Genomic DNA, 15,398 nt, shown 5'->3' with positions numbered 1-15,398 from the left:
TGTGTGTGTGTGTGTGTGTGTGTGTGTGTGTGTGTGTGTGTGTGTGTGTGTGTGTGTGTGTGTGTGAGAGAGAGAGATTCACTTGCTGTTTAGACTCACAGTTTGGTGATAGGAGCTTTCATCAGCTATCATTGAACCTGGTGGTCAGTCTTTAGGCTGCTGTACAGCTTAATGGACTGTAGAGGATTGAACATTTATCCTCCTATATTTGGGGTTCTGAGAATAAAACATTTTCACAACAATCGATATAGAAATATGTGTTTACAGTTCTACAGATCTGTTCAATAAGTGATTGTTGTTGTTGTTGTTGTTTATAATGATGATGATGACTATTGTATACATTAGGAATTTATTTTTGCATCATGTCAGTTTAAATAGACGTAGACAGACATGCAACACATCACACACATTACATACATAGTGCAACAGACTTACAGACAGACAGTATTCACAGACAACCATACAGCACAATACAACACAACACAATATGAGCCTGGTTCATTTTCAGTAATGAGGCCCTGTACCCCATTTACAGTTTCTACTTCAATGTATCAGGTGGAGTTATTCACCAGCTATAGAGTGAGTTGTTGTTTATGTTTCTAAGACTGCAGGGTGGGAGATGCAACAATGGCCTTGAGAACAGCAGGAAGTGTGTTGGTGGTCTTTCTCTGGTCTGTGACAGGTATGGTCTCATTCTTATCTTTTAGTTGCTCTGTTTATCAATCTACAGACATTTCTAAAAGGATAAGAATCATAATGTTATTCTGGTGTGTTCTGCTAGGCGTCTCCACTTCACTTTAAATAGTTATATTTCACACCTCACTGAGTGATTATATCTGCGATTTCCATTCACACTCAACTCAGCAACTATGGCAACAAAGTGTGGACAAACCATATAGTCAGTGTGAGCCAAAAGACCTTGACTTAATTCTGATACCCTTTAAATTGTGTGACTGTGTTTCAGTGGTACTGGGTCAGAATAGCAGGAGTGTGACCTACACCAAGAATAGTATCTGTGCCTTGAAGGGGTCAAGAGTGGATCTGTCCTGCTCTTACACATATCCCAGAGGTCATACAGTCACAACAACCAAGTGGTACAAATGGAAGAGTTGGATCTGGACTCAAATCCAAGATGAATATGAGGATCGTATAGAGTACCGTGGGAATAAGGAGAATGACTGCACCCTGAGAATCACAGACCTGAGAGAGGAGGATTCAACATCATATTACTTCTCATTTACAACAGGCTCATGGACATCTGGCTCAGATGTCACTCTCTCTGTCACAGGTTCTGTAATCTAACATAAAGAGGATAGTTACCACTTCTAATGATTTATTACATTTTCAATGAGAACCTTGGAATGGTGCTGACTGACAGACGTTCTCCATTGTTCTTTATTCTGACATAAAGAGTATAGTTACCACTTCCATGCTTCTACACCTGCATTGCTTGCTGTTTGGGGTTTTAGGCTGGGTTTTTGTACAGCACTTTGATATATCAGCTGATGTAAGAAGGGCTATATAAATACACTGACCTGTATCACCTCCTGTACTCTGACTGACAACCCCACCTACATCTGGTACAAGAACGGAGACAAAGTAAAGCAGGACACTTCCAGCCTGTACTCAGACTACTTTAGTGATACAGACAGTTACTCCTGTGCTGTAAAAGGCCATGAGGATCTCCACTCTCCTGCAGTGTGTATGATACATATCTAGATAGCTGTAATGTGAGTGGGGTTTTGTATGTATGCTAATGAGTATGTTGTGTTTTAATCTGTTTAATTTATTCTATGGAACCCAGGACTTCCTGGAAAACAGTGGAAATTATTACAGAGTTTACTGTCCTGGCTAAATATATCAAATTAATGACCGTAATACCTTATTAAAAATGCAGTCATACAGACACTGCAGTGTTATGTAACAGGGAAAAAACCGAATATAATATTTCACATAAGAGGACATATATAGGAGGAGAATAATGATTTGGTTCCTTTTACTCTAGATGTTGTGTTGGAGATGGATCCTACATCTGTGTCAGAGGGGGAGAGAGTCACACTGACATGTAGAATCAAATGTACACTGGACCCCATCACAGCCTTCAGTTGGTATAAGAATGGACATCCTTTACCAAACAGCAACACCTACTCTCCTGTCTATAACCTATTCTCAGTCAGCAGTGAGGATACAGGCAGATACTCCTGTGCTGTAGAAGGCCATGAGGATCTCCCCTCTGCTGAAGAGACTCTCACTGTCACATGTATGTACATTGTGGGTTTAGATGTCCAGTTTGATATACTGATCATGATGATACTTGAGAATAGATTGTTTACACATAAATATATCTAACAATCAATATTTTAGTGTGTAACATCCTGTCACTCCCTGAGCATAGAGAGCCCTTGGTTCTCTATGGTGTTTAGGTCAGAGCGTGACTAGGGGGGTGTTCTAGTCATTTATTTTCTATGTGGCTGGTTTGTATGGTTCCCAATTAGAGGGAGCTGGTAATCGTTGCCTCTAATTGGGGATCATATTTAGGAAGCCCTTTTTCCCACCTGCTTTGTGGGATATTGTTTTTGAGTGAGTGCATGTTGCACCTCAGTACTGCACGGTCGTTGTTTGTTTCTTGGTTTATTTTAAGTTTCACTAAAAATAAAGATGTGGAACTCCAATCACGCTGCGCCTTGGTCCGTCTCTCCACACGGTCGTGACTCATCCATTTCCCTGAATGTGCATTACCACAATGTCATCATTATTTTTAGTGATTCTGTTTCAGATTTTCTTTTACTCTGAATTAATCATTTATTATAATTTATAAATTATTTCAAACTCATCCGTAAAATGTAAATACAAATGTTTCTATAAATAAATGTATTTTACACCAGATGGTCCAAGGAACACCTCAGTGTCAGTCAGTCCCTCTGGTGAAATAGTGGAGGGCAGTTCAGTGACTCTGACCTGCAGCAGTGATGCCAACCCACCTGTAGACAAATACACCTGGTACTTTCAAAATGAGACTTTTCTAAATGGATTTGAACAGATCTACAACATAAGTAAGTTCAAGTCTAAGGACAATGGACATTACCACTGTGAGGCCTGGAATGGAAGAGGATCTAGGAACTCTACAGCTCTGATGATCATTTTACCAGGTGAAGATTCATCTTTAATATTTCAATACAAAATGACGTTTCAAACTAATATTAATAATTACACTTTGGTTTATAATGTTTTTTAATTATATATACGTTGAGATGAGATCCCTTAACAAACATTGTATTATTGTCCTGTACTGCGTTTATTTTCAGTTTATAACATGCCAGCACTCGTATCATCTACATTATCTTTTAGAGAAACAGTCCTCAGTTCTGACTGCAGCTGTAGGAACCATAGTGGTTGTTCTGGTTCTCATCCTCTGTCTCTCTGGACTCATGTGGTTCAGGTGAGTTAAAATGGATGTTTGTATTATTCTTTCACACTGATTTGTTACTAACTTCATTCTGTCATTCATTTATTGGCCCAACGCCCTTAACAGTTAGGCTTCCTGGTACGGCAGGTAGCTTAGTGGTTAGAGCGTTGAATTTGTACCCAAAAGGTTGCAAGATCAAATCCCAGAGCTGAAAATATAAAGTTTAGTTGTTCTGCCCCTGAACAAGGCAGTTAACCCACTGATCCTAGGCCATCATTGAAAATAAGAATTTGTTTGTAACTGACTTGCCTAGTTAAATAAAGATATATTAGTAACATATAAACTTACTTACTTACAGAGCAGAACTCACTCTGTCCCTCATTACAGGAGATCCACAGGAGGAAGTGATGCCACAACAGACACACAGGTGATTCTATTAGTTACAACAGGGTTTCAGCTGTGTCTTAATGGGGCAACAAACTAAATGTGCACCCAGGGGGTTATAACTCCGTTTTCATTCATTTACTGTGTCACGACAGTCTCTCTCATACTATTTTCATTGTTACCTCTCTCTCTCTCTCCACAGAGTGTCCGTCCTGACTAACAGTGACATCACAGTCTCTTTCATACTATTTTCAGTGTTACCTCTCTCTCTCCACAGAGTGTCCGTCCTGACTGTAACAGTGACACGTACACAGGTCTGAACATGAGGACCATGTCCCCTGACTATGACACTCTGGCAGTAAGTCTCTTATCATTCATGTTGATTGTTTGTTAGTGTGTTTGTGTTTTATACTTGAATGTGTTTAGAGAAAAATCTCTCTCTCTCTCTGTCTCTCTGTCTCTCTCTGTCTCTCTCTCTCTCTCTCTCTCTCTCTCTCTCTCTCTCTCTCTCTCTCTCTCTCTCTCTCTCTCTCTCTCTCTCTCTCTCTCTCTCTCTCTCTCTCTCTCTCTCTCTCTCTCTCTCTCTCTCTCTCTCTCTCTCTCTCTCTCTCTCTCTCTCTCTCTCTCACTCTCTCTCTCTCTCACTCACTCACTCACTCACTCACTCACTCACTCACTCACTCACTCACTCACTCACTCACTCACTCACTCACTCACTCACTCACTCACTCACTCACTCACTCACTCACTCACTCACTCACTCACTCACTCACTCACTCACTCACTCACTCACTCACTCACTCACTCACTCACTCACTCACTCACTCACTCACTCACTCACTCACTCACTCACTCACTCACTCACTCACTCACTCACTCACTCACTCACTCACTCACTCACTCACTCACTCACTCACTCACTCACTCACTCACTCACTCACTCACTCACTCACTCTCTCTCTATCTCTCTCTCTCTCTCTCTCTCTCTCTCTCTCTCTCTCTCTCTCTCTCTCTCTCTCTCTCTCTCTCTCTCTCTCTCTCTCTCTCTCTCTCTCTCTCTCTCTCTCTCTCTCTCTCTCTCTCACACTCTATCTTTCTCGCTCTCTCTCTTTCTGTCCACAGAGTGTCCATCCTGACCCTAACAGTGATACGTACACACCTCTGAACATGAAGACCAAGTCACCAGAGTATGACACCCTGGCAGTAAGTGTTTGTGTGTGTGTGTGAGTGCGTATAAAATGTTTAGTGGGAGTGCTACTTCAGTATGTCTTCTTTCAGAATGTGAGGGGAATCACCCACTGAAGAGAAGCACCACAGATCCTGGACTGAAGAGAACCACCACAGAACCTGGACTGAAGAGAACCATCACAGATCCTGGACTGAAGAGAACCACCACAGATCCTGGACTGAAGAGAAGCATCACAGAACCTGGACTGAAGAGAAGCATCACAGAACCTGGACTGAAGAGAAGCATCATAGAACCTGGACTGAAGAGAGAACCACCACAGATCCTGGACTGAAGAGAACCATCACAGAACCTGGACTGAAGAGAAGCATCACAGATCCTGGACTGAAGAGAACCATAACAGAACCTGGACTGAAGAGAACCATCACAGAACCTGGACTGAAGAGAATCACCACAGAACCTGGACTGAAGAGAATCACCACAGATCCTGGACTGAAGAGAACCATCACAGAACCTGGACTGAAGAGAACCACCACAGATCCTGGACTGAAGAGAATCACCACAGAACCTGGACTGAAGAGAACCACCACAGAACCTGGACTGAAGAGAACCACCACAGAACCTGGACTGAAGAGAACCACCAACATTGAACCTGGACTGAAAATTATCACCACACAACCTGGACTGAAGGTTCCAATACAAAACTAGGCCTTACACCTCTATTCTATTGCTGCCAAATCTAGAGTTTTTCCAGACCATGAACTTTAACTTTTCAGTAAATGCTGGAATATATATTTTCTTTTCTTATAATGATATTTATGTATATTGATGATAAATGAGATGGGTTATATTTTTCAAATTACATATTTGTATGATGTAAATAGCCACATTTTCTTGTGTACCAATGTGTTTACTATCTTTAGTTTTATTTCAGATCTTTTTCTAAGGGATTTTGCCACATACAGATGTTTTATAACATCAATAGTCCTACTTTCCTCAGGAACTAACATTAATAATACTGATAACAGCTTTTTAATATTTTTTAGCTCTTGGGTCAAGTTTCTCCTGTTGTGTTCAATGATGATTTACTTTGTATTGCTGTCAGGTATTATTACTCATTTTATATTACGTAATACCATATTGTTCAGTGTCATGATATATTTTTTATACAAAAATAAATGTAATCAGTCCATTACATACATTTAAACATTTGCAGTTTTTACTTCTAATTTCCAACATTTTGGTAGGCTATTTGTTAGTCAACTTGTCTATAATCTCTAAATACATGCAGTGGTGACACGTCATTCAAGGCAGCTGGGACAGAGCTCAATCTGTTTTCAGCCCCATGGTTAGCTTTTTATGTTGCTTTTTTGCCTATTTTGACATTAATACGTGTCACATATCAGTTTGCAAACAAAGTTTAAACAAAGTAAAAAGCATTGAGTTAATAAAGTCGCATACAAACATGGTCTCGTTTTTGCTTTCTTGAGTGAGGCAGCTCCAAAATGCAGGTGTTTCAGCTTAGTGCTTTCTGTGGTGGCGGGGCAGCCAGCATAAAATACGGAGCGTAGGGGTTGGTAATGTTCTCTAGTTGTGCTGTGATTGGCCCAGTGTTCTGTCACTCATGGGGACACTATGTCACCGCAAATTCTACAGGTAGAGCTCGAAATGTCAATCTAATGTCAATCTAATGTCAATCTACTGGCAAATCCTTATCAATCGTTGTCATATGAAATGATGGATAAAACGTGTCAGTGCTCATTGGCCATTGGACATAAACATTACACAACAAGTTGGAAATCACAAATTCAACAATTAGTGCTAAGGCAGCACTGCAGGCCCGGGTTTGATCCCGGACTGTTACAGCCGGCTGTGACCGGGAGACCTATGAGGCGGAGCACAATTGGCCCAGGGTCATCTGGGTTAGTGGAGGGTTTAGCCGGCCGGGATGTCCTTGTCTCATCATGCTCTAGTAACTCCTTGTGGCCTGGCGCCTGCAAGCTGACGTCGGTCGTCAGTTAAACAGTGTTTCCTCCCACACATTGGTGCCTGCTGTTTGTCCTCCTGTCCAGGGGGTGGAGCTGGAGAGCACCAGGCTGGTGATCAGGTACCCAGACCGCTGGATGCAGAGAACCCCTCCCTCTCCTCAGAGGACCAACCCTATAGGCCTCAACATCTCCTCAGCCTCCCAGTACGCCTCCACAGGGTAAGGACATCTGTCTTTGTCAAAACATCAGCTATCATTCATAAACATATTTAAGCAGGTTTTTACCAATCAACTCATATATCATACCTCCATAGAGATAGACAGAGGACGCTAGTGCCCAAAAGACAGTTTTAGCATTGGCAGCACCTTTGAGGACTTTCACTTTCAGGTTTCTCTCTCTCTCTCTCAATTAAATTAATTTCAAATCAATTCAAAGGGCTTTATTGGCATGGGAAATATATGTTTACATTGGCAAACCAAGGGGAATAGATAATAAACAAAAGTCAAATCAACACAAAAAAAAAATGTACAGTGATCATTACACTCACAACAGCTCCAAATGAGTATAGACATTTCAAATGTCATATTATGTCAATATACAGTTTTGTAACAATATCTCTCTCTCTCTCTCTCTGCAACCCCCTCTACCCTCTCTCTCTTCCCCCTCTCTCTCCCTACCCCCCCTCTCTCTCTCTCTCTCTCTCGCTCCCTTATCTCTCTTTCTTTCTCTCGCTCTCTTTCTCTCCCCCCTCTCTCTCTCTCTTTCTAACCCCCTCTCTCTCCCTACCCCCCTCTCTCTCTCTCACTCCCTTATCTCTCTTTCTTTCTCTCGCTCTCTCTCTCTCTCTCTCTCCCCCCTCTCTCGCTCTCTCTCCCCCCTCTCTCTCTCTCTCCCCCATCTCTCGCTCTCCCCCCTCTCTCTCCCCCCCGCTCTCTCGCTCCCCCCCCTCTTCTCTTTCTCTTGCTCTCTCTCTCTCTCCCTCTCTCTCTCTCTCTCTCTCTCTCTCTCTCTCTCTCTCTCTCTCTCTCTCTCACTCCCCCTCTCTCTCTCTCTCCCCCTCTCTCTCTCTCCCCCTCTCTCTCTCTCTCTCTCTCCCCCTCTCTCTCTATCTCTCACACTCTCTCTCTAACCCCCTCTCCTCTCTCTCTCTTCCCCCCTCTCTCTCCACACCCCCCTCTCTCGAACCCTCTTCTCTATCTCTCACACTCTCTCTCTCTCTCTCTCTCTCTCTAACCCCCTCTCCTCTCTCTCTCTTCCCCTACCCCCCCCTCTCTCTCTCCCCCTCTTTCCCCCTTCTCTTTCTCTATTTCTCTCTCTCTCCCCCTTCTCTTTCTCTCTCTCTCTCTCTCTCTCTCTCTCTCTCTCTCTCTCCCCCTTCTCTTTCTCTCGCTCTCTCTCCCCCCTTCTCTATCTCTCTCTTTCTCTCCCTACCCCCCCCCTCTCTCTCTCTCGCTCCCGTATCTCTCTTTCTATCTCTCGCTCTCTATCTCTCACTCTCTCTCTCTCTAACACCCTCTCCTCTCTCTCTCCCCCCCCTCTCGCTCCCGTATCTCTCTCTCTCTTTCTCTCTTCAACCATAAGCCTGACCAGAGAGGAAGATACAGGAAACCATGGCAAATCTGACCACCCTGAACACCACGCACCTTCCGGATATGACAGAGGGAGGAAGAGGAAGAACAGAATAATGAATATGAAGATTGAAAAAGAGGAAGACATTTCCCCTACTTTAAAAGAGAACAGGAGGCTTGGATAGAATGGGGGTGTTGGGGGGTGTCACCCCTTTTGTAGACTTCTGACAGACAGCACAGACAGCACACTGGACATACAGTATGAGTGTTTGAAGTGTCAATCAAAGTGATTTCCTTCCCCCTTCCCTCCCTCGGGCCTTAGTGCCACTTTGTTATGTTGTTATTGAACCAAGTGGAAGAGGATATGATTGGGACATATTAGTCTCCCAGGGCAGACAGGTTGCCTCTAACAATGTTAACAAGGTTGTGGCTGTTTCACTACGTCTGGGATTTCCTAGACAAGTGGAGACATATAGACTGGAGGATGTAGTAATGTTGAGATGTCAGTAGGGAGCGCTCTAGTATGGAACACTGGTACCAAAGATACTCCCCTTTCATCTGTTCTGGAACCTTCAGTACCAGCTGATGAGGAGTGATGGGAATGGGTCACATTGTGTCTCTTGTAAAACATGTAGGTCCACTCCTCAAATAAAGAAATGTAACTACAGTATTCTGACTTTAGACCATTTTCTATTTAGATACAGTAACATCCCTTATGTGACATGCTGTTCCTGCATGTTAATGCCCTGACTAGGCAACTTTTAAAATGTGTCAACCACAGAACTCACACTTAGACTACGCCTGCTTCTACTAATACTTACAGTAGACTACTTCTTGTTTCCACACAGTGACAGTACGTTGACTCACTGTTCAAGACCTCTCCCCTTCACTTCACTCTGTAAGTACACTTGACGATATCTTGGAATGTAGTTTAGTTTTGATGTTTTTAGCCAAACATCACATGACTTCCTGTATCTTTGTTCTTGTTGGTTAATTTTGTGCTGTGTTTTGGTTGTTACATCAGGGCCTGTATTCATAAAGTGTCTCAGACGGTCCGTATAATTATGATCTAAAAGGCTAAACTGATCCCAGATCAGCACTGCTACTCTGATACACTTTGTGAATACTGACCCTGGACTGTTGTTTCACCAGTAATACCCAGATCTCCATTCAATAGGGTCATGTTCACTGTCAAAGTATAACAGGGTCAAGTATAACTGTGTGTGTGTGTGTTATGGGTCTGTTTGTGTGTGTGTGTGTGTGTGTGTGTGTGTGTGTGTGTGTGTGTGTGTGTGTGTGTGTGTGTGTGTGTGTGAGTATAAATGTATTTTGAAATATTAATCTGATTGTGGGATATACAGTCACGACCAAAACTATTGGCACCCTTGACAAATACTGAGCTATATTGTGTGCTTCAAAAGACAGGATGTACTTTGTACATGTGGTTTTACATAAAGACGTGTGCTTGCTATTTTAAGAGCTCTGAGTGCAATAGATTGTGGTGGAGATATTTTGAAAATGGCCTAAAGTAAGAGTGAGAGTAAGAGTGACAGTAAGAGTAAGAGTGATTGAGTGGATGCTTCATAAGAGGTTTAGGAGTAGTAATAACATGAGACACAGTGATGGTGGGTTGTGTTTAGGAGTAGTATTAACATGAGACACAGTGATGGTGGGTTGTGTTTAGGAGTAGTATTAACATGAGACACAGTGTTGTGGGTTCGTTGGTTTAGATAAACACAATCACTTTCCTGTTCTCCTTTCCTGTCTGTCCTCTGACAGGCCTCCTGAATCATATCAGAAATCTATATATGCACATTAGACTTCATAGAATACGTTCGTCTGTAGCTCAGTTGGTAGAGCATGGCACCTGCAACGTGATGGGTTTTGTTCCCTGGACCACCCATATGTAAAATATATGCACATATAACTAACTGTAAGTCGCTTTGGATAAAGGCATCTGCTAAATGACATTATTTATGGACAGCAGACTACAACACACTACACAGTCAATACAGCAGGCTATGGTGATGTTCATTGATGCCTCTGATAGATAAAGCTACTACTAGTACTGTACAACAGAAGAGGCTGGTGGGCAGAGATATAGGAGGAATGGCTGGAATTAATGGAACAGTATCCAGTCATTCTATTCATATTACGGCACAAATGAATAAGGACATCAGGACTGGAGGCTGCAGTAATGTTGAGATGCCAGTAGGTGGAGCTCTAGTCTAGAACACTGCAGTAATATTGAGATGCCAGTAGGTGGAGCTCTAGTCTAGAACACTGCAGTAATGTTGAGATGCCAGTAGGGAGATCTCTAGTCTAGAACACTGCAGTAATGTTGAGATGCCAGTAGGGAGAGCTCTAGTCTAGAACACTGCAGTAATGTTGAGATGCCAGTAGGTAGACCTCTAGTCTAGAACACTGCAGTAATGTTGAGATGCCAGTAGGGAGAGCTCTAGTCTAGAACACTGCAGTAATGTTGAGATGCCAGTAGGGAGATCTCTAGTCTAGAACACTGCAGTAATGTTGAGATGCCAGTAGGGAGACCTCTAGTCTAGAACACTGCAGTAATGTTGAGATGCCAGTAGGGAGAACTCTAGTCTAGAACACTGCAGTAATGTTGAGATGCCAGTAGGGAGACCTCTAGTCTAGAACACTGGAACCTTCAGTACCACTTTGATGAAGATGAGGAGGAGTGTACATTGAATGGGTTTGTAGAATAGAATGAATGACATCATTGAACTGACCAAATATAAATGGAACTTTGACCTGTTCCATGTAGAACTCAGAGGGACAAGGCAACACATTATAATATATTATAAACATTCCATATAGAATAGTCAACATATTCTTAACATGGTTCTGTATTTAAATAAAAGTGGAAATGGGGGACATTTTGTCCATTTTAGAAATGTAGGGCCCATTCTAATACAGTAACCTCCCTTTTCTGACATGCTGTTCTGATCCTCATGCATGTTAATGTCTTAAAGAGGAAGGAAAGGACAGTTCTGCATCAGCTACTTGTATTCTGACTACATAAATATGTATCAACCTCAGAACTGACACTTACTAGCAGTTCCCACTCACTACCAGTCAGTTGACTCACTGTACAAGACCTCTCCCCTTCACTTCACTCTGTAAGTACTCTTGACAATGTCTTGAAATATGGTTTCTGGTTATTTGTTTTTAGTCATTTGTCATATTCTTGAGGGTAATGTATCATTTTACTTCTTGTTATGTTTTGAGCTGTGTTTTGGTTGTTACATCAGGGTCAGTATTCATAAAGTGTCTCAGTGTAGGAGTGTTGATCTACATAGTGATGAGATGATTAACCATGGTAAAATAGACATGCAAACAAACGTGTGAATGCCTGCTCAGTGTAACACTGCACTGTGTGTGTGTGTGTGTGTGTGTGTGTGTGTGTGTGTGTGTGTGTGTGTGTGTGTGTGTGTGTGTGTGTGTGTGTGTGTGTGTGTGTGTGTGTGTGTGTGCGTGTGTGTGTGTGTGAGAGAGTCACTGGCTGTTTATCCTCACAGCTTGGGGATAGGAGCTGTCATTGAACCTGGTGATCAGTCTCTAGGCTGCTGTACAGCTTGACGGACCGTAGAGGATTGAACATTTATCCTCCTATATTTGGGGTTCTGAGAATAAAACAGCTTCAGAACAATCAATATGTGTTTACAGTTCTACACATCTGTTCAGTAACTTGTTGTTGTTGTTGTTGATGACTTTATTGTATCCATTAGGAAATAATTATTGCATCATACAACATGTCATCTTAAATAGACAGATGTAGACAGACATGCAACACATCACACACATTACATATATAGTGATATAGACTTACAGACAGACAGTATTCACATAGACAACCATATAGCACAATACAACACAACACAATATGAGCCTGGTTCATTTTCAGTAATGAGGCCCTGTACCCCATTTACAGTTTCTACTTCAATGTATCAGGTGGAGTTATTCACCAGCTATAGAGTGAGTTGTTGTTTATGTTTCTAAGACTGCAGGGTGGGAGATGCAACAATGGCCTTGAGAACAGCAGGAAGTGTGTTGGTGGTCTTTCTCTGGTCTGTGACAGGTATGGTCTCATTCATTACTTGATATGTTTGTCAATCTACAGACATTTGTAGAACGTTAAAATTACATTTGTGTTTTATTATTCTGTTGTGTTCTGTTAGGCGTCTCCACTTCACTTCAGTAGTTATCTTTCACACCTCACTTACCTTACTGAATGATGCTTATGTGTTTTCCAATCACACTCAACTCAGCAACTATGGCAACAAAGTACGGACAAAGCCTTTACTGTTAGTGTTAGCCAATTGGCATTGACTTAGTGTAATACCCTTGTGTTCCGTGACTGTTCAGTGGTACTGGGTCAGGATGGCTGGAGTGTGACTTACACCACTCAGAGTATCTGTACCTTGAAGGGGTCATCAGTGGAGATGTCCTGCTCTTACAAATATCCCAGTGGTCATAAAGTCACATCAACCTTCTGGTTCACTAAAATGAAGACTGGTGTAGAACCTGAAGATATAGGTCAGGACCCAGAGTATGCAGGTCGCCTGGAGTATCATGGAGATAAGAAGAAAGACTGTACCCTGAGAATCACAGACCTGAGAGAGAGAGACTCAGCTACGTACAAGTTCAGATTTACAACAGATCAGACTGAAGGGAGATATTATGGCGATCCTGGAGTCACTCTGTCTGTAACAGGTACAGTTACATGCTTTATACTGCTAGTCTGTTCAATTAATATCTACTGTCCATTTAGGTCTAGAAATTGGATTTGTATATATGAAAGATTTAAGAATTAAATGTGTTTGAGAATGTCTTGCATCATGTGATTAAACTATAGAATAGGTGATGCAGGGTTTTAATGTTTTGATCTACTATAGCTCTGCAGGTGAAGGTGACTCCTTCACATTGGTCACAGTGGAAGAAACTGACCTGTAAAACCACCAGCTATCCTCTGACTGGTAACCCCACCTACACCTGGTACAAGAACGGACAGGTAGTAACTGTGAAGACTTCCACCTATTCAGTCATCCCTAATGATAAGGACAGCTACTCCTGTGCTGTAAAGGGCCATGAGGATCTCCACTCTCCTGCAGTGTGTGAGTATGAATTCAACTCAGTATTCTAGTATAATCTTTCAGATATAATTATTCTGTCTGCTAAACAGCTTCAGAGTTGTCTAACAAAACTGTATCACACGATTACTGAAGCTCAATATTCCACTGTGTAAATAATGCCCTCTTTGTGTTTCAGGTGTTCAGGGTCAGAGCTGCAACAGAGTGACTTACACCAAGAGGAGAATCTGTGTCTTGAAGGGGTCAACAGTGGACATATCCTGTACTTATGTTGGTTATTATTCCACCACATCATCATTCTGGTTTAGAAGTGATAAGTCGATCGCTGAAGACCTAACCACAGACCCAGGGTATGCAGGTCGTGTGGAGTACACTGGAACATACGAAGGTCCCTTCACCCTGAGAATCACAGATCTGAGAGAGGAGGACTCAGCTGAGTATCGCTTCACTTTTAAAACTCAAAACTTTGAATGGGGTCATAGTTTCCCAGGAACAACTCTGTCTGTCACAGGTAATACTACACTGTATGATACAACTGTATATCATAATATATTACAGGATAAATGAATTAACCATCCTGTTAACACAGAGGTGTATGTGGTTTTATACATATTGTTTCAGGTCTGCAGGTGAAGGTGACTCCTGCTGCAGAGGGACAGAAGACACTGACCTGTAGCACCACCTGTACTCTGACTGACAACCCCAACCCCACCTACATCTGGTACAAGAACGGACAACGTCTACATGAGCCTGCTTCCCAACAACACTCTAGTAAATTGCTGGTGGTCTGGGATTCTTCTGTGAACATTTACTACGGTGCTGTTGAAGGTCATGAGGACCTCCACTCTCCTGTAGTTTGTGAGTATGAATGAAACTAGGATTCTACTTAGGAAGTATCAATTATTTAACCTTTACTTAACACCCATCCCGGATCCTGGAGCATCCTCATCAGTAAAAGCTGACTAGCATAGCCTAGCATAGCGCCACAAGAAAATAATAGCATAAGAATATCATGAAATCACAAGTCCAATACAGCAAATGAAAGATAAACATCTTGTGAATCCAGCCATTTTCCGATTTTTTAAATGTTCTACAGCGAAAACACAATATGTATTTCTATTAGCTAACCACAATAGCCAAAGACTCAACCGCATATTTTCACCATGTTTCTACCGCATAGGTAGCTATCACAAAACCGACCAAATATAGATCTAATTAGTCACTAACCAAGAAACAACTTCATCAGATGACAGTCTTATAACATGTTATACAATAAATCTGTTTTGTTCGAAAATGTGCATATTTGAGGTATAAATCATAGTTTTACATTGCAGCTACCATCAAAAATATCACCAAAGCAGCCAGAATAATTACAGAGAGCAACGTGAAATACCCAAATACTCATCATAAAACATTTATGAAAAATACATGGTGTACAGCAAATGAAAGATAAACATCTTGTGAATCCAGCCAATATTTCAGATTTTTTAAGTGTTTTACAGCGAAAACACAATATAGCATTATATTAGCTTACCACAATAACCAAACACACAAATGCATTTATTAGCAGCAAAAGGTAGCTATCGCAAAAACCAGCAAAATATATAAAATTAATCACTAACCTTGGACAACTTCATCAGATGACAGTCTTATAACATCAGGTCATACAATACACTTATGTTTTGTTCGAAAATGTGCATATTTAGAGCTGCAAACCGTGGTTATACATTGTGAAAATGTAGCAACATTTCCCCA

At 41.8% G+C, this 15,398-nt stretch overlaps 2 long non-coding RNA genes across 2 annotated transcripts; both read left to right on the top strand.

The window, feature by feature from the left end:
* The first annotated feature begins 962 nt into the window (after positions 1–962).
* On the top strand, positions 963–3,143 carry LOC139551339 (uncharacterized). The gene is made up of 3 exons (XR_011670257.1): positions 963–1,288; positions 2,006–2,260; positions 2,886–3,143. It is a non-coding gene; the product is annotated as an uncharacterized lncRNA (long non-coding RNA).
* Positions 3,144–12,893: 9,750 nt separating this feature from the next.
* Positions 12,894–14,127, top strand: LOC139551331 (uncharacterized). The gene is made up of 3 exons (XR_011670252.1): positions 12,894–13,266; positions 13,449–13,667; positions 13,822–14,127. It is a non-coding gene; the product is annotated as an uncharacterized lncRNA (long non-coding RNA).
* The last annotated feature ends 1,271 nt before the right edge of the window (positions 14,128–15,398 follow it).

This window comes from Salvelinus alpinus, chromosome 2 (genome assembly GCF_045679555.1).
Source record: "Salvelinus alpinus chromosome 2, SLU_Salpinus.1, whole genome shotgun sequence".
In the NCBI taxonomy this organism is placed as follows: domain Eukaryota; kingdom Metazoa; phylum Chordata; class Actinopteri; order Salmoniformes; family Salmonidae; genus Salvelinus; species Salvelinus alpinus.
This window is presented reverse-complemented; position numbering and strand designations above follow the sequence as displayed.